This window comes from Argiope bruennichi, chromosome 5 (assembly GCF_947563725.1).
Source record: "Argiope bruennichi chromosome 5, qqArgBrue1.1, whole genome shotgun sequence".
Taxonomy (NCBI): Eukaryota; Metazoa; Arthropoda; class Arachnida; order Araneae; family Araneidae; genus Argiope; species Argiope bruennichi.
The window spans coordinates 42027928-42052481 of NC_079155.1; positions in this window are offsets into that span (position 1 = coordinate 42027928).

The window sequence follows — 24554 nt, forward strand, 5'->3', positions numbered from 1 at the left end:
TGTTCAGTTTTTTCGGGAGATATACCTACTGGGGAACCTGCCCTGCTCATTTAGCTAAAGTGGTAATGCATTCCAAGCACCGTACCCCTTGGGTGATGTGGAAAGCGGTTGCATTTCGAATCGTTTTAATTTACCAAAATAAATTCTTTTTTTTTCCGTTCTGCAGTTTTCTTACTTTTTCTTTCTCTTCCCATTGTTCAGTTTTTTCGGGAGATATACCTACTGGGGAACCTGCCCTGCTCATTTTGCTAAAGTGGTAATGCATTCCAAGCACCGTACCCCTTGGGTGATGTGGAAAGCGGTTGCATTTCGAATCGTTTTAATTTACCAAAATAAATTCTTTTTTTTCCGCTCTGCACTTTTATTACTTTTTCTTTCTCTTCCCATTGTTCAGTTTTTTCGGGAGATATACCTATTGGGGAACCTGCCCTGCTCATTTTGCTAGAACCGTACCCATTGTTTGATGTGGAAAGCGGTTGCATTTCGAATCGTTTTAATTTACCAAAATAAATTCTTTTTTTTCCGCTCTGCACTTTTCTTACTTTTTCTTTCTCTTCCCATTGTTCAGTTTTTTCGGGAGATATACCTATTGGGGAAGCTGCCCTGCTCATTTAGGTAAAGTGGTAATGCATTCCAAGCACCGTACCCCTTGGGTGATGTGGAAAGCGGTTGCATTTCGAATCGTTTTAATTTACCAAAATAAATTCTTTTTTTTCCGCTCTGCACTTTTCTTACTTTTTCTTTCTCTTCCCATTGTTCAGTTTTTTCGGGAGATATACCTACTGGGGAACCTGCCCTGCTCATTTAGCTAAAGTGGTAATGCATTCCAAGCACCGTACCCCTTGGGTGATGTGGAAAGCGGTTGCATTTCGAATCGTTTTAATTTACCAAAATAAATTCTTTTTTTTTCCGTTCTGCAGTTTTCTTACTTTTTCTTTCTCTTCCCATTGTTCAGTTTTTTCGGGAGATATACCTACTGGGGAACCTGCCCTGCTCATTTTGCTAAAGTGGTAATGCATTCCAAGCACCGTACCCCTTGGGTGATGTGGAAAGCGGTTGCATTTCGAATCGTTTTAATTTACCAAAATAAATTCTTTTTTTTCCGCTCTGCACTTTTATTACTTTTTCTTTCTCTTCCCATTGTTCAGTTTTTTCGGGAGATATACCTATTGGGGAACCTGCCCTGCTCATTTTGCTAAAGTGGTAATGCATTCCAAGCACCGTACCCCTTGGGTGATGTGGAAAGCGGTTGCATTTCGAATCGTTTTAATTTACCAAAATAAATTCTTTTTTTTTCCGCTCTGCACTTTTCTTACTTTTTCTTTCTCTTCCCATTGTTCAGTTTTTTCGGGAGATATACCTACTGGGGAACCTGCCCTGCTCATTTAGCTAAAGTGGTAATGCATTCCAAGCACCGTACCCCTTGGGTGATGTGGAAAGCGGTTGCATTTCGAATCGTTTTAATTTACCAAAATAAATTCTTTTTTTTCCGCTCTGCACTTTTATTACTTTTTCTTTCTCTTCCCATTGTTCAGTTTTTTCGGGAGATATACCTACTGGGGAACCTGCCCTGCTCATTTTGCTAGAACCGTACCCATTGTTTGATGTGGAAAGCGGTTGCATTTCGAATCGTTTTAATTTACCAAAATAAATTCTTTTTTTTCCGCTCTGCACTTTTCTTACTTTTTCTTTCTCTTCCCATTGTTCAGTTTTTTCGGGAGATATACCTACTGGGGAACCTGCCCTGCTCATTTTATTAAAGTGGTAATGCTTTCCAAGCACCGTACCCCTTGGGTGATGTGGAAAGCGGTTGCATTTCGAAACGTTTTAGTTTACCAAAATAAATTCTTTTTTTTTTCGCTCTGCACTTTTCTTACTTTTTCTTTCTCTTCCCATTGTTCAGTTTTTTCGGGAGATATACCTACTGGGGAACCTGCCCTGCTCATTTTATTAAAGTGGTAATGCATTCCAAGCACCATACCCCTTGGGTAATGTGGAAAGCGGTTGCATTTCGAATCGTTTTAATTTACCAAAATAAATTCTTTTTTTTTCCGCTCTGCACTTTTCTTACTTTTTCTTTCTCTTCCCATTGTTCAGTTTTTTCGGGAGATATACCTACTGGGGAACCTGCCCTGCTCATTTAGCTAAAGTGGTAATGCATTCCAAGCACCGTACCCCTTGGGTGATGTGGAAAGCGGTTGCATTTCGAATCGTTTTAATTTACCAAAATAAATTCTTTTTTTTTCCGTTCTGCAGTTTTCTTACTTTTTCTTTCTCTTCCCATTGTTCAGTTTTTTCGGGAGATATACCTACTGGGGAACCTGCCCTGCTCATTTTGCTAAAGTGGTAATGCATTCCAAGCACCGTACCCCTTGGGTGATGTGGAAAGCGGTTGCATTTCGAATCGTTTTAATTTACCAAAATAAATTCTTTTTTTTCCGCTCTGCACTTTTATTACTTTTTCTTTCTCTTCCCATTGTTCAGTTTTTTCGGGAGATATACCTATTGGGGAACCTGCCCTGCTCATTTTGCTAGAACCGTACCCATTGTTTGATGTGGAAAGCGGTTGCATTTCGAATCGTTTTAATTTACCAAAATAAATTCTTTTTTTTCCGCTCTGCACTTTTCTTACTTTTTCTTTCTCTTCCCATTGTTCAGTTTTTTCGGGAGATATACCTATTGGGGAAGCTGCCCTGCTCATTTAGGTAAAGTGGTAATGCATTCCAAGCACCGTACCCCTTGGGTGATGTGGAAAGCGGTTGCATTTCGAATCGTTTTAATTTACCAAAATAAATTCTTTTTTTTCCGCTCTGCACTTTTCTTACTTTTTCTTTCTCTTCCCATTGTTCAGTTTTTTCGGGAGATATACCTACTGGGGAACCTGCCCTGCTCATTTTATTAAAGTGGTAATGCATTCCAAGCACCGTACCCCTTGGGTGATGTGGAAAGCGGTTGCATTTCGAAACGTTTTAGTTTACCAAAATAAATTCTTTTTTTTTTCGCTCTGCACTTTTCTTACTTTTTCTTTCTCTTCCAAATTGTTCAGTTTCTTCGGGAGATATACCTACTGGGGAACCTGCCCTGCTCATTTTGCTAGCACCGTACCCATTGTTTGATGTGGAAAGCGGTTGCATTTCGAATCGTTTTAATTTACCAAAATGAATTCTTTTTTTTCCGCTCTGCACTTTTCTTACTTTTTCTTTCTCTTCCCATTGTTCAGTTTTTTCGGGAGATATACCTACTGCGGAACCTGCCCTGCTCATTTAGCTAAAGTGGTAATGCATTCCAAGCACCGTACCCCTTGGGTGGTGTGGAAAGCGGTTGCATTTCGAATCGTTTTTTTTTACCAAAATAAAGTCTTTTTTTTTCCGCTCTGCACTTTTCTTACTTTTTCTTTCTCTTCTCATTGTTCAGTTTTTTCGGGAGATATACCTACTGGGGAACCTGCCCTGCTCATTTTATTAAAGTGGTAATGCATTCCAAGCACCATACCCCTTGGGTAATGTGGAAAGCGGTTGCATTTCGAATCGTTTTAATTTACCAAAATAAATTCTTTTTTTTTCCGCTCTGCACTTTTCTTACTTTTTCTTTCTCTTCCCATTGTTCAGTTTTTTCGGGAGATATACCTACTGGGGAACCTGCCCTGCTCATTTAGCTAAAGTGGTAATGCATTCCAAGCACCGTACCCCTTGGGTGATGTGGAAAGCGGTTGCATTTCGAATCGTTTTAATTTACCAAAATAAATTCTTTTTTTTTCCGTTCTGCAGTTTTCTTACTTTTTCTTTCTCTTCCCATTGTTCAGTTTTTTCGGGAGATATACCTACTGGGGAACCTGCCCTGCTCATTTTGCTAAAGTGGTAATGCATTCCAAGCACCGTACCCCTTGGGTGATGTGGAAAGCGGTTGCATTTCGAATCGTTTTAATTTACCAAAATAAATTCTTTTTTTTCCGCTCTGCACTTTCATTACTTTTTCTTTCTCTTCCCATTGTTCAGTTTTTTCGGGAGATATACCTATTGGGGAACCTGCCCTGCTCATTTTGCTAAAGTGGTAATGCATTCCAAGCACCGTACCCCTTGGGTGATGTGGAAAGCGGTTGCATTTCGAATCGTTTTAATTTACCAAAATAAATTCTTTTTTTTTCCGCTCTGCACTTTTCTTACTTTTTCTTTCTCTTCCCATTGTTCAGTTTTTTCGGGAGATATACCTACTGGGGAACCTGCCCTGCTCATTTAGCTAAAGTGGTAATGCATTCCAAGCACCGTACCCCTTGGGTGATGTGGAAAGCGGTTGCATTTCGAATCGTTTTAATTTACCAAAATAAATTCTTTTTTTTTCCGCTCTGCACTTTTCTTACTTTTTCTTTCTCTTCCCATTGTTCAGTTTTTTCGGGAGATATACCTATTGAGGAACCTGCCCTGCTCATTTTGCTAAAGTGGTAATGCATTCCAAGCACCGTACCCCTTGGGTGATGTGGAAAGCGGTTGCATTTCGAATCGTTTTAATTTACCAAAATAAATTCTTTTTTTTTCCGCTCTGCACTTTTCTTACTTTTTCTTTCTCTTCCCATTGTTCAGTTTTTTCGGGAGATATACCTATTGGGGAACCTGCCCTGCTCATTTTGCTAAAGTGGTAATGCATTCCAAGCACCGTACCCCTTGGGTGATGTGGAAAGCGGTTGCATTTCGAATCGTTTTAATTTACCAAAATAAATTCTTTTTTTTTCCGCTCTGCACTTTTCTTACTTTTTCTTTCTCTTCCCATTGTTCAGTTTTTTCGGGAGATATACCTACTGGGGAACCTGCCCTGCTCATTTTGCTAAAGTGGTAATGCATTCCAAGCACCGTACCCCTTGGGTGATGTGGAAAGCGGTTGCATTTCGAATCGTTTTAATTTACCAAAATAAATTCTTTTTTTTTCCGCTCTGCACTTTTCTTACTTTTTCTTTCTCTTCCCATTGTTCAGTTTTTTCGGGAGATATACTTACTGGGGAACCTGCCCTGCTCATTTAGCTAAAGTGGTAATGCATTCCAAGCACCGTACCCCTTGGGTGATGTGGAAAGCGGTTGCATTTCGAATCGTTTTAATTTACCAAAATAAATTCTTTTTTTTCCGCTCTGCACTTTTCTTACTTTTTCTTTCTCTTCCCATTGTTCAGTTTTTTCGGGAGATATACCTACTGGGGAACCTGCCCTGCTCATTTTGCTAAAGTGGTAATGCATTCCAAGCACCGTACCCCTTGGGTGATGTGGAAAGCGGTTGCATTTCGAATCGTTTTAATTTACCAAAATAAATTCTTTTTTTTCCGCTCTGCACTTTTCTTACTTTTTCTTTCTCTTCCCATTGTTCAGTTTTTTCGGGAGATATACCTACTGGGGAACCTGCCCTGCTCATTTTGCTAAAGTGGTAATGCATTCCAAGCACCGTACCCCTTGGGTGATGTGGAAAGCGGTTGCATTTCGAATCGTTTTAATTTACCAAAATAAATTCTTTTTTTTCCGCTCTGCACTTTTCTTACTTTTTCTTTCTCTTCCCATTGTTCAGTTTTTTCGGGAGATATACCTACTGGGGAACCTGCCCTGCTCATTTTGCTGAAGTGGTAATGCATTCCAAACACCGTACCCCTTGGGTGATGTGGAAAGCGGTTGCATTTCGAATCGTTTTAATTTACCAAAATAAATTCTTTTTTTTCCGCTCTGCACTTTTCTTACTTTTTCTTTCTCTTCCCATTGTTCAGTTTTTTCGGGAGATATACCTATTGGGGAACCTGCCCTGCTCATTTTGCTAAAGTGGTAATGCATTCCAAGCACCGTACCCCTTGGGTGATGTGGAAAGCGGTTGCATTTCGAATCGTTTTAATTTACCAAAATAAATTCTTTTTTTTTCCGCTCTGCACTTTTCTTACTTTTTCTTTCTCTTCCCATTGTTCAGTTTTTTCGGGAGATATACCTACTGGGGAACCTGCCCTGCTCATTTTGCTAAAGTGGTAATGCATTCCAAGCACCGTACCCCTTGGGTGATGTGGAAAGCGGTTGCATTTCGAATCGTTTTAATTTACCAAAATAAATTCTTTTTTTTTCCGCTCTGCACTTTTCTTACTTTTTCTTTCTCTTCCCATTGTTCAGTTTTTTCGGGAGATATACTTACTGGGGAACCTGCCCTGCTCATTTAGCTAAAGTGGTAATGCATTCCAAGCACCGTACCCCTTGGGTGATGTGGAAAGCGGTTGCATTTCGAATCGTTTTAATTTACCAAAATAAATTCTTTTTTTTCCGCTCTGCACTTTTCTTACTTTTTCTTTCTCTTCCCATTGTTCAGTTTTTTCGGGAGATATACCTACTGGGGAACCTGCCCTGCTCATTTTGCTGAAGTGGTAATGCATTCCAAACACCGTACCCCTTGGGTGATGTGGAAAGCGGTTGCATTTCGAATCGTTTTAATTTACCAAAATAAATTCTTTTTTTTCCGCTCTGCACTTTTCTTACTTTTTCTTTCTCTTCCCATTGTTCAGTTTTTTCGGGAGATATACCTATTGGGGAACCTGCCCTGCTCATTTTGCTAAAGTGGTAATGCATTCCAAGCACCGTACCCCTTGGGTGATGTGGAAAGCGGTTGCATTTCGAATCGTTTTAATTTACCAAAATAAATTCTTTTTTTTTCCGCTCTGCACTTTTCTTACTTTTTCTTTCTCTTCCCATTGTTCAGTTTTTTCGGGAGATATACCTACTGGGGAACCTGCCCTGCTCATTTTGCTAAAGTGGTAATGCATTCCAAGCACCGTACCCCTTGGGTGATGTGGAAAGCGGTTGCATTTCGAATCGTTTTAATTTACCAAAATAAATTCTTTTTTTTTCCGCTCTGCACTTTTCTTACTTTTTCTTTCTCTTCCCATTGTTCAGTTTTTTCGGGAGATATACTTACTGGGGAACCTGCCCTGCTCATTTAGCTAAAGTGGTAATGCATTCCAAGCACCGTACCCCTTGGGTGATGTGGAAAGCGGTTGCATTTCGAATCGTTTTAATTTACCAAAATAAATTCTTTTTTTTCCGCTCTGCACTTTTCTTACTTTTTCTTTCTCTTCCCATTGTTCAGTTTTTTCGGGAGATATACCTACTGGGGAACCTGCCCTGCTCATTTTGCTAAAGTGGTAATGCATTCCAAGCACCGTACCCCTTGGGTGATGTGGAAAGCGGTTGCATTTCGAATCGTTTTAATTTACCAAAATAAATTCTTTTTTTTCCGCTCTGCACTTTTCTTACTTTTTCTTTCTCTTCCCATTGTTCAGTTTTTTCGGGAGATATACCTACTGGGGAACCTGCCCTGCTCATTTTGCTAAAGTGGTAATGCATTCCAAGCACCTTACCCCTTGGGTGATGTGGAAAGCGGTTGCATTTCGAATCGTTTTAATTTACCAAAATAAATTCTTTTTTTTCCGCTCTGCACTTTTCTTACTTTTTCTTTCTCTTCCCATTGTTCAGTTTTTTCGGGAGATATACCTACTGGGGAACCTGCCCTGCTCATTTTGCTGAAGTGGTAATGCATTCCAAACACCGTACCCCTTGGGTGATGTGGAAAGCGGTTGCATTTCGAATCGTTTTAATTTACCAAAATAAATTCTTTTTTTTCCGCTCTGCACTTTTCTTACTTTTTCTTTCTCTTCCCATTGTTCAGTTTTTTCGGGAGATATACCTATTGGGGAACCTGCCCTGCTCATTTTGCTAAAGTGGTAATGCATTCCAAGCACCGTACCCCTTGGGTGATGTGGAAAGCGGTTGCATTTCGAATCGTTTTAATTTACCAAAATAAATTCTTTTTTTTTCCGCTCTGCACTTTTCTTACTTTTTCTTTCTCTTCCCATTGTTCAGTTTTTTCGGGAGATATACCTACTGGGGAACCTGCCCTGCTCATTTTGCTAAAGTGGTAATGCATTCCAAGCACCGTACCCCTTGTGTGATGTGGAAAGCGGTTGCATTTCGAATCGTTTTAATTTACCAAAATAAATTCTTTTTTTTCCGCTCTGCACTTTTCTTACTTTTTCTTTCTCTTCCCATTGTTCAGTTTTTTCGGGAGATATACCTATTGGGGAACCTGCCCTGCTCATTTTGCTAAAGTGGTAATGCATTCCAAGCGCCGTACCCCTTGGGTGATGTGGAAAGCGGTTGCATTTCGAATCGTTTTAATTTACCAAAATAAATTCTTTTTTTTCCGCTCTGCACTTTTCTTACTTTTTCTTTCTCTTCCCATTTTTCAGTTTTTTCGGGAGATATACCTACTGGGGAACCTGCCCTGCTCATTTAGCTAAAGTGGTAATGCATTCCAAGCACCGTACCCCTTGGGTGATGTGGAAAGCGGTTGCATTTCGAATCGTTTTAATTTACCAAAATAAATTCTTTTTTTTTCCGCTCTGCACTTTTCTTACTTTTTCTTTCTCTTCCCATTGTTCAGTTTTTTCGGGAGATATACCTACTGGGGAACCTGCCCTGCTCATTTAGCTAAAGTGGTAATGAATTCCAAGCACCGTACCCCTTGGGTGATGTGGAAAGCGGTTGCATTTCGAATCGTTTTAATTTACCAAAATAAATTCTTTTTTTTCCGCTCTGCACTTTTCTTACTTTTTCTTTCTCTTCCCATTGTTCAGTTTTTTCGGGAGATATACCTACTGGGGAACCTGCCCTGCTCATTTTGCTAAAGTGGTAATGCATTCCAAGCACCGTACCCCTTGGGTGATGTGGAAAGCGGTTGCATTTCGAATCGTTTTAATTTACCAAAATAAATTCTTTTTTTTCCGCTCTGCACTTTTCTTACTTTTTCTTTCTCTTCCCATTGTTCAGTTTTTTCGGGAGATATACCTACTGGGGAACCTGCCCTTCTCATTTTGCTAAAGTGGTAATGCATTCCAAGCACCGTACCCCTTGGGTGATGTGGAAAGCGGTTGCATTTCGAATCGTTTTAATTTACCAAAATAAATTCTTTTTTTTTCCGCTCTGCACTTTTCTTACTTTTTCTTTCTCTTCCCATTGTTCAGTTTTTTCGGGAGATATACCTACTGGGGAACCTGCCCTGCTCATTTAGCTAAAGTGGTAATGCATTCCAAGCACCGTACCCCTTGGGTGATGTGGAAAGCGGTTGCATTTCGAATCGTTTTAATTTACCAAAATAAATTCTTTTTTTTCCGCTCTGCACTTTTCTTACTTTTTCTTTCTCTTCCCATTGTTCAATTTTTTCGGGAGATATACCTACTGGGGAACCTGCCCTGCTCATTTTGCTAAAGTGCTAATGCATTCCAAGCACCGTACCCCTTGGGTGATGTGGAAAGCGGTTGCATTTCGAATCGTTTTAATTTACCAAAATAAATTCTTTTTTTTTTCAGCTCTGCACTTTTCTTACTTTTTCTTTCTCTTCCAAATTGTTCAGTTTCTTCGGGAGATATACCTACTGGGGAACCTGCCCTGCTCATTTTGCTAGAACCGTACCCATTGTTTGATGTGGAAAGCGGTTGCATTTCGAATCGTTTTAATTTACCAAAATAAATTCTTTTTTTTCCGCTCTGCACTTTTCTTACTTTTTCTTTCTCTTCCCATTGTTCAGTTTTTTCGGGAGATATACCTATTGGGGAACCTGCCCTGCTCATTTAGGTAAAGTGGTAATGCATTCCAAGCACCGTACCCCTTGGGTGATGTGGAAAGCGGTTGCATTTCGAATCGTTTTAATTTACCAAAATAAATTCTTTTTTTTTCCGCTCTGCACTTTTCTTACTTTTTCTTTCTCTTCCCATTGTTCAGTTTTTTCGGGAGATATACCTATTGGGGAACCTGCCCTGCTCATTTAGGTAAAGTGGTAATGCATTCCAAGCACCGTACCCCTTGGGTGATGTGGAAAGCGGTTGCATTTCGAATCGTTTTAATTTACCAAAATAAATTCTTTTTTTTTTTCAGCTCTGCACTTTTCTTACTTTTTCTTTCTCTTCCAAATTGTTCAGTTTCTTCGGGAGATATACCTACTGGGGAACCTGCAATGCTCATTTTGCTAGAACCGTACCCATTGTTTGATGTGGAAAGCGGTTGCATTTCGAATCGTTTTAATTTACCAAAATAAATTCTTTTTTTTCCGCTCTGCACTTTTCTTACTTTTTCTTTCTCTTCCCATTGTTCAGTTTTTTCGGGAGATATACCTACTGGGGAACCTGCCCTGCTCATTTTGCTAAAGTGGTAATGCATTCCAAGCACCGTACCCCTTGGGTGATGTGGAAAGCGGTTGCATTTCGAATCGTTTTAATTTACCAAAATAAATTCTTTTTTTTCCGCTCTGCACTTTTCTTACTTTTTCTTTCTCTTCCCATTGTTCAGTTTTTTCGGGAGATATACCTACTGGGGAACCTGCCCTGCTCATTTTGCTAAAGTGGTAATGCATTCCAAGCACCGTACCCCTTGGGTGATGTGGAAAGCGGTTGCATTTCGAATCGTTTTAATTTACCAAAATAAATTCTTTTTTTTTCCGCTCTGCACTTTTCTTACTTTTTCTTTCTCTTCCCATTGTTCAGTTTTTTCGGGAGATATACCTACTGGGGAACCTGCCCTGCTCATTTAGCTAAAGTGGTAATGCATTCCAAGCACCGACCCCTTGGGTGATGTGGAAAGCGGTTGCATTTCGAATCGTTTTAATTTACCAAAATAAATTCTTTTTTTTCCGCTCTGCACTTTTCTTACTTTTTCTTTCTCTTCCCATTGTTCAGTTTTTTCGGGAGATATACCTACTGGGGAACCTGCCCTGCTCATTTTGCTAAAATGGTAATGCATTCCAAGCACCGTACCCCTTGGGTGATGTGGAAAGCGGTTGCATTTCGAATCGTTTTAATTTACCAAAATAAATTCTTTTTTTTTCCGCTCTGCACTTTTCTTACTTTTTCTTTCTCTTCCCATTGTTCAGTTTTTTCGGGAGATATACCTACTGGGGAACCTGCCCTGCTCATTTTGCTAAAGTGGTAATGCATTCCAAGCACCGTACCCCTTGGGTGATGTGGAAAGCGGTTGCATTTCGAATCGTTTTAATTTACCAAAATAAATTCTTTTTTTTTCCGCTCTGCACTTTTCTTACTTTTTCTTTCTCTTCCCATTGTTCAGTTTTTTCGGGAGATATACCTACTGGGGAACCTGCCCTGCTCATTTAGCTAAAGTGGTAATGCATTCCAAGCACCGTACCCCTTGGGTGATGTGGAAAGCGGTTGCATTTCGAATCGTTTTAATTTACCAAAATAAATTCTTTTTTTTCCGCTCTGCACTTTTCTTACTTTTTCTTTCTCTTCCCATTGTTCAGTTTTTTCGGGAGATATACCTACTGGGGAACCTGCCCTGATCATTTTGCTAAAGTGGTAATGCATTCCAAGCACCGTACCCCTTGGGTGATGTGGAAAGCGGTTGCATTTCGAATCGTTTTAATTTACCAAAATAAATTCTTTTTTTTCCGCTCTGCACTTTTCTTACTTTTTATTTGTCTTCCCATTGTTCAGTTTTTTCGGGAGATATACCTACTGGGGAACCTGCCCTGCTCATTTTGCTAAAGTGGTAATGAATTCCAAGCACCGTACCCCTTGGGTGATGTGGAAAGCGGTTGCATTTCGAATCGTTTTAATTTACCAAAATAAATTCTTTTTTTTTCCGCTCTGCACTTTTCTTACTTTTTCTTTCTCTTCCCATTGTTCAGTTTTTTCGGGAGATATACCTACTGGGGAACCTGCCCTGCTCATTTAGCTAAAGTGGTAATGCATTCCAAGCACCGTACCCCTTGGGTGATGTGGAAAGCGGTTGCATTTCGAATCGTTTTAATTTACCAAAATAAATTCTTTTTTTTCCGCTCTGCACTTTTCTTACTTTTTCTTTCTCTTCCCATTGTTCAGTTTTTTCGGGAGATATACCTACTGGGGAACCTGCCCTGCTCATTTTGCTAAAGTGGTAATGCATTCCAAGCACCGTACCCCTTGGGTGATGTGGAAAGCGGTTGCATTTCGAATCGTTTTAATTTACCAAAATAAATTCTTTTTTTTCCGCTCTGCACTTTTCTTACTTTTTATTTGTCTTCCCATTGTTCAGTTTTTTCGGGAGATATACCTACTGGGGAACCTGCCCTGCTCATTTTGCTAAAGTGCTAATGCATTCCAAGCACCGTACCCCTTGGGTGATGTGGAAAGCGGTTGCATTTCGAATCGTTTTAATTTACCAAAATAAATTCTTTTTTTTTTCACCTCTGCACTTTTCTTACTTTTTCTTTCTCTTCCAAATTGTTCAGTTTCTTCGGGAGATATACCTACTGGGGAACCTGCCCTGCTCATTTTGCTAGAACCGTACCCATTGTTTGATGTGGAGAGCGGTTGCATTTCGAATCGTTTTAATTTACCAAAATAAATTCTTTTTTTTCCGCTCTGCACTTTTCTTACTTTTTATTTGTCTTCCCATTGTTCAGTTTTTTCGGGAGATATACCTACTGGGGAACCTGCCCTGATCATTTTGCTAAAGTGGTAATGCATTCCAAGCACCGTACCCCTTGGGTGATGTGGAAAGCGGTTGCATTTCGAATCGTTTTAATTTACCAAAATAAATTCTTTTTTTTCCGCTCTGCACTTTTCTTACTTTTTATTTGTCTTCCCATTGTTCAGTTTTTTCGGGAGATATACCTACTGGGGAACCTGCCCTGCTCATTTTGCTAAAGTGGTAATGAATTCCAAGCACCGTACCCCTTGGGTGATGTGGAAAGCGGTTGCATTTCGAATCGTTTTAATTTACCAAAATAAATTCTTTTTTTTTCCGCTCTGCACTTTTCTTACTTTTTCTTTCTCTTCCCATTGTTCAGTTTTTTCGGGAGATATACCTACTGGGGAACCTGCCCTGCTCATTTAGCTAAAGTGGTAATGCATTCCAAGCACCGTACCCCTTGGGTGATGTGGAAAGCGGTTGCATTTCGAATCGTTTTAATTTACCAAAATAAATTCTTTTTTTTCCGCTCTGCACTTTTCTTACTTTTTCTTTCTCTTCCCATTGTTCAGTTTTTTCGGGAGATATACCTACTGGGGAACCTGCCCTGCTCATTTTGCTAAAGTGGTAATGCATTCCAAGCACCGTACCCCTTGGGTGATGTGGAAAGCGGTTGCATTTCGAATCGTTTTAATTTACCAAAATAAATTCTTTTTTTTCCGCACTGCACTTTTCTTACTTTTTATTTGTCTTCCCATTGTTCAGTTTTTTCGGGAGATATACCTACTGGGGAACCTGCCCTGCTCATTTTGCTAAAGTGCTAATGCATTCCAAGCACCGTACCCCTTGGGTGATGTGGAAAGCGGTTGCATTTCGAATCGTTTTAATTTACCAAAATAAATTCTTTTTTTTTTCACCTCTGCACTTTTCTTACTTTTTCTTTCTCTTCCAAATTGTTCAGTTTCTTCGGGAGATATACCTACTGGGGAACCTGCCCTGCTCATTTTGCTAGAACCGTACCCATTGTTTGATGTGGAAAGCGGTTGCATTTCGAATCGTTTTAATTTACCAAAATAAATTCTTTTTTTTTCCGCTCTGCACTTTTCTTACTTTTTCTTTCTCTTCCCATTGTTCAGTTTTTTCGGGAGATATACCTATTGGGGAACCTGCCCTGCTCATTTAGATAAAGTGGTAATGCATTCCAAGCACCGTACCCCTTGGGTGATGTGGAAAGCGGTTGCATTTCGAATCGTTTTAATTTACCAAAATAAATTCTTTTTTTTTTCAGCTCTGCACTTTTCTTACTTTTTCTTTCTCTTCCAAATTGTTCAGTTTCTTCGGGAGATATACCTACTGGGGAACCTGCCCTGCTCATTTTGCTAGAACCGTACCCATTGTTTGATGTGGAAAGCGGTTGCATTTCGATTCGTTTTAATTTACCAAAATAAATTCTTTTTTTTCCGCTCTGCACTTTTCTTACTTTTTCTTTCTCTTCCCATTGTTCAGTTTTTTCGGGAGATATACCTATTGGGGAACCTGCCCTGCTCATTTAGGTAAAGTGGTAATGCATTCCAAGCACCGTACCCCTTGGGTGATGTGGAAAGCGGTTGCATTTCGAATCGTTTTAATTTACCAAAATAAATTCTTTTTTTTTCCGCTCTGCACTTTTCTTACTTTTTCTTTCTCTTCCCATTGTTCAGTTTTTTCGGGAGATATACCTATTGGGGAACCTGCCCTGCTCATTTAGGTAAAGTGGTAATGCATTCCAAGCACCGTACCCCTTGGGTGATGTGGAAAGCGGTTGCATTTCGAATCGTTTTAATTTACCAAAATAAATTCTTTTTTTTTTCCGCTCTGCACTTTTCTTACTTTTTCTTTCTCTTCCCATTGTTCAGTTTTTTCGGGAGATATACCTACTGGGGAACCTGCCCTGCTCATTTTGCTAAAGTGGTAATGCATTCCAAGCACCGTACCCCTTGGGTGATGTGGAAAGCGGTTGCATTTCGAATCGTTTTAATTTACCAAAATAAATTCTTTTTTTTTTCAGCTCTGCACTTTTCTTACTTTTTCTTTCTCTTCCAAATTGTTCAGTTTCTTCGGGAGATATACCTACTGGGGAACCTGCCCTGCTCATTTTGCTAGAACCGTACCCATTGTTTGATGTGGAAAGCGGTTGCATTTCGAATCGTTTTAATTTACCAAAATAAATTCTTTTTTTTCCGCTCTGCACTTTTCTTACTTTTTCTTTCTCTTCCCATTGTTCAGTTTTTTCGGGAGATATACCTATTGGGGAACCTGCCCTGCTCATTTAGGTAAAGTGGTAATGCATTCCAAGCACCGTACCCCTTGGGTGATGTGGAAAGCGGTTGCATTTCGAATCGTTTTAATTTACCAAAATAAATTCTTTTTTTTCCCGCTCTGCACTTTTCTTACTTTTTCTTTGTCTTCTCATTGTTCAGTTTTTTCGGGAGATATACCTACTGGGGAACCTGCCCTGCTCATTTTGCTAAAGTGGTAATGCATTCCAAGCACCGTACCCCTTGGGTGATGTGGAAAGCGGTTGCATTTCGAATCGTTTTAATTTACCAAAATAAATTCTTTTTTTTCAGCTCTGCACTTTTCTTACTTTTTCGTTCTCTTCCAAATTGTTCAATTTCTTCGGGAGATATACCTACTGGGGAACCTGCCCTGCTCATTTTGCTAGCACCGTACCCATTGTTTGATGTGGAAAGCGGTTGCATTTCGAATCGTTTTAATTTACCAAAATGAATTCTTTTTTTTCCGCTCTGCACTTTTCTTACTTTTTCTTTCTCTTGCCATTGTTCAGTTTTTTCGGGAGATATACCTACTGGGGAACCTGCCCTGCTCATTTTATTAAAGTGGTAATGCATTCCAAGCACCATACCCCTTGGGTAATGTGGAAAGCGGTTGCATTTCGAATCGTTTTAATTTACCAAAATAAATTCTTTTTTTTTTCCGCTCTGCACTTTTCTTACTTTTTCTTTCTCTTCCCATTGTTCAGTTTTTTCGGGAGATATACCTACTGGGGAACCTGCCCTGCTCATTTAGCTAAAGTGGTAATGCATTCCAAGCACCGTACCCCTTGGGTGATGTGGAAAGCGGTTGCATTTCGAATCGTTTTAATTTACCAAAATAAATTCTTTTTTTTTCCGCTCTGCACTTTTCTTACTTTTTCTTTCTCTTCCCATTGTTCAGTTTTTTCGGGAGATATACCTACTGGGGAACCTGCCCTGCTCATTTTATTAAAGTGGTAATGCATTCCAAGCACCATACCCCTTGGGTGGTGTGGAAAGCGGTTGCATTTCGAATCGTTTTAATTTACCAAAATAAATTCTTTTTTTTTCCGCTCTGCACTTTTCTTACTTTTTCTTTCTCTTCCCATTGTTCAGTTTTTTCGGGAGATATACCTACTGGGGAACCTGCCCTGCTCATTTTATTAAAGTGGTAATGCATTCCAAGCACCATACCCCTTGGGTAAAGTGGAAAGCGGTTGCATTTCGAATCGTTTTAATTTACCAAAATAAATTCTTTTTTTTTCCGCTCTGCACTTTTCTTACTTTTTCTTTCTCTTCCCATTGTTCAGTTTTTTCGGGAGATATACCTACTGGGGAACCTGCCCTGCTCATTCAGCTAAAGTGGTAATGCATTCCAAGCACCGTACCCCTTGGGTGATGTGGAAAGCGGTTGCATTTCGAATCGTTTTAATTTACCAAAATAAATTCTTTTTTTTTCCGCTCTGCACTTTTCTTACTTTTTCTTTCTCTTCCCATTGTACAGTTTTTTCGGGAGATATACCTACTGGGGAACCTGCCCTGCTCATTTTGCTAAAGTGGTAATGCATTCCAAGCACCGTACCCCTTGGGTGATGTGGAAAGCGGTTGCCTTTCGAATCGTTTTAATTTACCAAAATAAATTGTTTTTTTTCCGCTCTGCACTTTTCTTACTTTTTCTTTCTCTTCCCATTGTTCAGTTTTTTCGGGAGATATACCTACTGGGGAACCTGCCCTGCTCATTTTGCTAGAACCGTACCCATTGTTTGATGTGGAAAGCGGTTGCATTTCGAATCGTTTTAATTTACCAAAATAAATTCTTTTTTTTTCCGCTCTGCACTTTTCTTACTTTTTCTTTCTCTTCCCATTGTTCAGTTTTTTCGGGAGATATACCTACTGGGGAACCTGCCCTGCTCATTTTGCTAAAGTGGTAATGCATTCCAAGCACCGTACCCCTTGGGTGATGTGGAAAGCGGTTGCATTTCGAATCGTTTTAATTTACCAAAATAAATTCTTTTTTTTTTTCAGCTCTGCACTTTTCTTACTTTTTCTTTCTCTTCCAAATTGTTCAGTTTCTTCGGGAGATATACCTACTGGGGAACCTGCCCTGCTCATTTTGCTAAAGTGGTAATGCATTCCAAGCACCGTACCCCTTGGGTGATGTGGAAAGCGGTTGCATTTCGAATCGTTTTAATTTACCAAAATAAATTCTTTTTTTTCAGCTCTGCACTTTTCTTACTTTTTCGTTCTCTTCCAAATTGTTCAATTTCTTCGGGAGATATACCTACTGGGGAACCTGCCCTGCTCATTTTGCTAGCACCGTACCCATTGTTTGATGTGGAAAGCGGTTGCATTTCGAATCGTTTTAATTTACCAAAATGAATTCTTTTTTTTCCGCTCTGCACTTTTCTTACTTTTTCTTTCTCTTGCCATTGTTCAGTTTTTTCGGGAGATATACCTACTGGGGAACCTGCCCTGCTCATTTTATTAAAGTGATAATGCATTCCAAGCACCATACCCCTTGGGTAATGTGGAAAGCGGTTGCATTTCGAATCGTTTTAATTTACCAAAATAAATTCTTTTTTTTTCCGCTCTGCACTTTTCTTACTTTTTCTTTCTCTTCCCATTGTTCAGTTTTTTCGGGAGATATACCTACTGGGGAACCTGCCCTGCTCATTTAGCTAAAGTGGTAATGCATTCCAAGCACCGTACCCCTTGGGTGATGTGGAAAGCGGTTGCATTTCGAATCGTTTTAATTTACCAAAATAAATTCTTTTTTTTTCCGCTCTGCACTTTTCTTACTTTTTCTTTCTCTTCCCATTGTTCAGTTTTTTCGGGAGATATACCTACTGGGGAACCTGCCCTGCTCATTTTATTAAAGTGGTAATGCATTCCAAGCACCATACCCCTTGGGTGGTGTGGAAAGCGGTTGCATTTCGAATCGTTTTAATTTACCAAAATAAATTCTTTTTTTTTCCGCTCTGCACTTTTCTTACTTTTTCTTTCTCTTCCCATTGTTCAGTTTTTTCGGGAGATATACCTACTGGGGAACCTGCCCTGCTCATTTTATTAAAGTGGTAATGCATTCCAAGCACCATACCCCTTGGGTAAAGTGGAAAGCGGTTGCATTTCGAATCGTTTTAATTTACCAAAATAAATTCTTTTTTTTTCCGCTCTGCACTTTTCTTACTTTTTCTTTCTCTTCCCATTGTTCAGTTTTTTCGGGAGATATACCTACTGGGGAACCTGCCCTGCTCATTTTGCTAAAGTGGTAATGCATTCCAAGCACCGTACCCCTTGGGTGATGTGGAAAGCGGTTGCATTTCGAATCGTTTTAATTTACCAAAATAAATTCTTTTTTTTCCGCTCTGCACTTTTCTTACTTTTTATTTGTCTTCCCATTGTTCAGTTCTTTCGGGAGATATACCTACTGGGGAACCTGCCCTGCTCATTTTGCTAAAGTGGTAATGAATTCCAAGCACCGTACCCTTTGGGTGATGTGGAAAGCGGTTGCATTTCGAATCGTTTTAATTTACCAAAATAAATTCTTTTTTTTTCCGCTCTGCACTTTTCTTACTTTTTCTTTCTCTTCCCATTGTTCAGTTTTTTCGGGAGATATACCTACTGGGGAACCTGCCCTGCTCATTTAGCTAAAGTGGTAATGCATTCCAAGCACCGTACCCCTTGGGTGATGTGGAAAGCGGTTGCATTTCGAATCGCTTTAATTTACCAAAATAAATTCTTTTTTTTCCGCTCTGCACTTTTCTTACTTTTTCTTTCTCTTCCCATTGTTCAGTTTTTTCGGGAGATATACCTACTGGGGAACCTGCCCTGCTCATTTTGCTAAAGTGGTAATGCATTCCAAGCACCGTACCCCTTGGGTGATGTGGAAAGCGGTTGCATTTCGAATCGTTTTAATTTACCAAAATAAATTCTTTTTTTTCCGCTCTGCACTTTTCTTACTTTTTATTTGTCTTCCCATTGTTCAGTTTTTTCGGGAGATATACCTACTGGGGAACCTGCCCAGCTCATTTTGCTAAAGTGCTAATGCATTCCAAGCACCGTACCCCTTGGGTGATGTGGAAAGCGGTTGCATTTCGAATCGTTTTAATTTACCAAAATAAATTCTTTTTTTTTTCACCTCTGCACTTTTCTTACTTTTTCTTTCTCTTCCAAATTGTTCAGTTTCTTCGGGAGATATACCTACTGGGGAACCTGCCCTGCTCATTTTGCTAGAACCGTACCCATTGTTTGATGTGGAAAGCGGTTGCATTTCGAATCGTTTTAATTTACCAAAATAAATTCTTTTTTTTCCGCTCTGCACTTTTCTTACTTTTTCTTTCTCTTCCCATTGTTCAGTTTTTTCGGGAGATATACCTATTGGGGAACCTGCCCTGCTCATTTAGGTAAAGTGGTAATGCATTCCAAGCACCGTACCCCTTGGGTGATGTGGAAAGCGGTTGCATTTCGAATCGTTTTAATTTACCAAAATAAATTCTTTTTTTTTCCGCTCTGCACTTTTCTTACTTTTTCTTTCTCTTCCCATTGTTCAGTTTTTTCGGGAGATATACCTATTGGGGAACCTGCCCTGCTCATTTAGCTAAAGTGGTAATGCATTCCAAGCACCGTACCCCTTGGGTGATGTGGAAAGCGGTTGCATTTCGAATCGTTTTAATTTACCAAAATAAATTCTTTTTTTTTTCAGCTCTGCACTTTTCTTACTTTTTCTTTCTCTTCCAAATTGTTCAGTTTCTTCGGGAGATATACCTACTGGGGAACCTGCCCTGCTCATTTTGCTAGAACCGTACCCATTGTTTGATGTGGAAAGCGGTTGCATTTCGAATCGTTTTAATTTACCAAAATAAATTCTTTTTTTTCCGCTCTGCACTTTTCTTACTTTTTCTTTCTCTTCCCATTGTTCAGTTTTTTCGGGAGATATACCTATTGGGGAACCTGCCCTGCTCATTTAGGTAAAGTGGTAATGCATTCCAAGCACCGTACCCCTTGGGTGATGTGGAAAGCGGTTGCATTTCGAATCGTTTTAATTTACCAAAATAAATTCTTTTTTTTTCCGCTCTGCACTTTTCTTACTTTTTCTTTCTCTTCCCATTGTTCAGTTTTTTCGGGAGATATACCTATTGGGGAACCTGCCCTGCTCATTTAGGTAAAGTGGTAATGCATTCCAAGCACCGTACCCCTTGGGTGATGTGGAAAGCGGTTGCATTTCGAATCGTTTTAATTTACCAAAATAAATTCTTTTTTTTTTCCGCTCTGCACTTTTCTTACTTTTTCTTTCTCTTCCCATTGTTCAGTTTTTTCGGGAGATATACCTACTGGGGAACCTGCCCTGCTCATTTTGCTAAAGTGGTAATGCATTCCAAGCACCGTACCCCTTGGGTGATGTGGAAAGCGGTTGCATTTCAAATCGTTTTAATTTACCAAAATAAATTCTTTTTTTTCCGCTCTGCACTTTTCTTACTTTTTCTTTGTCTTCTCATTGTTCAGTTTTTTCGGGAGATATACCTACTGGGGAACCTGCCCTGCTCATTTTGCTAAAGTGGTAATGCATTCCAAGCACCGTACCCCTTGGGTGATGTGGAAAGCGGTTGCATTTCGAATCGTTTTAATTTACCAAAATAAATTCTTTTTTTTTTCAGCTCTGCACTTTTCTTACTTTTTCTTTCTCTTCCAAATTGTTCAGTTTCTTCGGGAGATATACCTACTGGGGAACCTGCCCTGCTCATTTTGCTAGAACCGTACCCATTGTTTGATGTGGAAAGCGGTTGCATTTCGAATCGTTTTAATTTACCAAAATAAATTCTTTTTTTTCCGCTCTGCACTTTTCTTACTTTTTCTTTCTCTTCCCATTGTTCAGTTTTTTCGGGAGATATACCTATTGGGGAACCTGCCCTGCTCATTTAGGTAAAGTGGTAATGCATTCCAAGCACCGTACCCCTTGGGTGATGTGGAAAGCGGTTGCATTTCGAATCGTTTTAATTTACCAAAATAAATTCTTTTTTTTTCCGCTCTGCACTTTTCTTACTTTTTCTTTGTCTTCTCATTGTTCAGTTTTTTCGGGAGATATACCTACTGGGGAACCTGCCCTGCTCATTTTGCTAAAGTGGTAATGCATTCCAAGCACCGTACCCCTTGGGTGATGTGGAAAGCGGTTGCATTTCGAATCGTTTTAATTTACCAAAATAAATTCTTTTTTTTTCAGCTCTGCACTTTTCTTACTTTTTCTTTCTCTTCCAAATTGTTCAGTTTCTTCGGGAGATATACCTACTGGGGAACCTGCCCTGCTCATTTTGCTAAAGTGGTAATGCATTCCAAGCACCTTACCCCTTGGGTGATGTGGAAAGCGGTTGCATTTCGAATCGTTTTAATTTACCAAAATAAATTCTTTTTTTTCAGCTCTGCACTTTTCTTACTTTTTCGTTCTCTTCCAAATTGTTCAATTTCTTCGGGAGATATACCTACTGGGGAACCTGCCCTGCTCATTTTGCTAGCACCGTACCCATTGTTTGATGTGGAAAGCGGTTGCATTTCGAATCGTTTTAATTTACCAAAATGAATTCTTTTTTTTCCGCTCTGCACTTTTCTTACTTTTTCTTTCTCTTGCCATTGTTCAGTTTTTTCGGGAGATATACCTACTGGGGAACCTGCCCTGCTCATTTTATTAAAGTGGTAATGCATTCCAAGCACCATACCCCTTGGGTAATGTGGAAAGTGGTTGCATTTCGAATCGTTTTAATTTACCAAAATAAATTCTTTTTTTTTCCGCTCTGCACTTTTCTTACTTTTTCTTTCTCTTCCCATTGTTCAGTTTTTTCGGGAGATATACCTACTGGGGAACCTGCCCTGCTCATTTAGCTAAAGTGGTAATGCATTCCAAGCACCGTACCCCTTGGGTGATGTGGAAAGCGGTTGCATTTCGAATCGTTTTAATTTACCAAAATAAATTCTTTTTTTTTCCGCTCTGCACTTTTCTTACTTTTTCTTTCTCTTCCCATTGTTCAGTTTTTTCGGGAGATATACCTACTGGGGAACCTGCCCTGCTCATTTTATTAAAGTGGTAATGCATTCCAAGCACCATACCCCTTGGGTAAAGTGGAGAGCGGTTGCATTTCGAATCGTTTTAATTTACCAAAATAAATTCTTTTTTTTTCCGCTCTGCACTTTTCTTACTTTTTCTTTCTCTTCCCATTGTTCAGTTTTTTCGGGAGATATACCTACTGGGGAACCTGCCCTGCTCATTCAGCTAAAGTGGTAATGCATTCCAAGCACCGTACCCCTTGGGTGATGTGGAAAGCGGTTGCATTTCGAATCGTTTTAATTTACCAAAATAAATTCTTTTTTTTTCCGCTCTGCACTTTTCTTACTTTTTCTTTCTCTTCCCATTGTACAGTTTTTTCGGGAGATATACCTACTGGGGAACCTGCCCTGCTCATTTTGCTAAAGTGGTAATGCATTCCAAGCACCGTACCCCTTGGGTGATGTGGAAAGCGGTTGCTTTTCGAATCGTTTTAATTTACCAAAATAAATTGTTTTTTTTCCGCTCTGCACTTTTCTTACTTTTTCTTTCTCTTCCCATTGTTCAGTTTTTTCGGGAGATATACCTACTGGGGAACCTGCCCTGCTCATTTTGCTAGAACCGTACCCATTGTTTGATGTGGAAAGCGGTTGCATTTCGAATCGTTTTAATTTACCAAAATAAATTCTTTTTTTTTCCGCTCTGCACTTTTCTTACTTTTTCTTTCTCTTCCCATTGTTCAGTTTTTTCGGGAGATATACCTACTGGGGAACCTGCCCTGCTCATTTTGCTAGAACCGTACCCATTGTTTGATGTGGAAAGCGGTTGCATTTCGAATCGTTTTAATTTACCAAAATAAATTCTTTTTTTTCCGCTCTGCACTTTTCTTACTTTTTCTTTCTCTTCCCATTGTTCAGTTTTTTCGGGAGATATACCTATTGGGGAACCTGCCCTGCTCATTTAGGTAAAGTGGTAATGCATTCCAAGCACCGTACCCCTTGGGTGATGTGGAAAGCGGTTGCATTTCGAATCGTTTTAATTTACCAAAATAAATTCTTTTTTTTTCCGCTCTGCACTTTTCTTACTTTTTCTTTGTCTTCTCATTGTTCAGTTTTTTCGGGAGATATACCTACTGGGGAACCTGCCCTGCTCATTTTGCTAAAGTGGTAATGCATTCCAAGCACCGTACCCCTTGGGTGATGTGGAAAGCGGTTGCATTTCGAATCGTTTTAATTTACCAAAATAAATTCTTTTTTTTTTTCAGCTCTGCACTTTTCTTACTTTTTCTTTCTCTTCCAAATTGTTCAGTTTCTTCGGGAGATATACCTACTGGGGAACCTGCCCTGCTCATTTTGCTAAAGTGGTAATGCATTCCAAGCACCGTACCCCTTGGGTGATGTGGAAAGCGGTTGCATTTCGAATCGTTTTAATTTACCAAAATAAATTCTTTTTTTTCAGCTCTGCACTTTTCTTACTTTTTCGTTCTCTTCCAAATTGTTCAATTTCTTCGGGAGATATACCTACTGGGGAACCTGCCCTGCTCATTTTGCTAGCACCGTACCCATTGTTTGATGTGGAAAGCGGTTGCATTTCGAATCGTTTTAATTTACCAAAATAAATTCTTTTTTTTCCGCTCTGCACTTTTCTTACTTTTTCTTTCTCTTGCCATTGTTCAGTTTTTTCGGGAGATATACCTACTGGGGAACCTGCCCTGCTCATTTTATTAAAGTGGTAATGCATTCCAAGCACCATACCCCTTGGGTAATGTGGAAAGCGGTTGCATTTCGAATCGTTTTAATTTACCAAAATAAATTCTTTTTTTTTCCGCTCTGCACTTTTCTTACTTTTTCTTTCTCTTCCCATTGTTCAGTTTTTTTGGGAGATATACCTACTGGGGAACCTGCCCTGCTCATTTAGCTAAAGTGGTAATGCATTCCAAGCACCGTACCCCTTGGGTGATGTGGAAAGCGGTTGCATTTCGAAACGTTTTAATTTACCAAAATAAATTCTTTTTTTTTCCGCTCTGCACTTTTCTTACTTTTTCTTTCTCTTCCCATTGTTCAGTTTTTTCGGGAGATATACCTACTGGGGAACCTGCCCTGCTCATTTTATTAAAGTGGTAATGCATTCCAAGCACCATACCCCTTGGGTGGTGTGGAAAGCGGTTGCATTTCGAATCGTTTTAATTTACCAAAATAAATTCTTTTTTTTTCCGCTCTGCACTTTTCTTACTTTTTCTTTCTCTTCCCATTGTTCAGTTTTTTCGGGAGATATACCTACTGGGGAACCTGCCCTGCTCATTTTATTAAAGTGGTAATGCATTCCAAGCACCATACCCCTTGGGTAAAGTGGAAAGCGGTTGCATTTCGAATCGTTTTAATTTACCAAAATAAATTCTTTTTTTTTCCGCTCTGCACTTTTCTTACTTTTTCTTTCTCTTCCCATTGTTCAGTTTTTTCGGGAGATATACCTACTGGGGAACCTCCCTGCTCATTTTGCTAAAGTGGTAATGCATTCCAAGCACCGTACCCCTTGGGTGATGTGGAAAGCGGTTGCATTTCGAATCGTTTTAATTTACCAAAATAAATTGTTTTTTTTCCGCTCAGCACTTTTCTTACTTTTTCTTTCTCTTCCCATTGTTCAGTTTTTTCCGGAGATATACCTACTGGGGAACCTGCCCTGCTCATTTTGCTAGAACCGTACCCATTGTTTGATGTGGAAAGCGGTTGCATTTCGAATCGTTTTAATTTACCAAAATAAATTCTT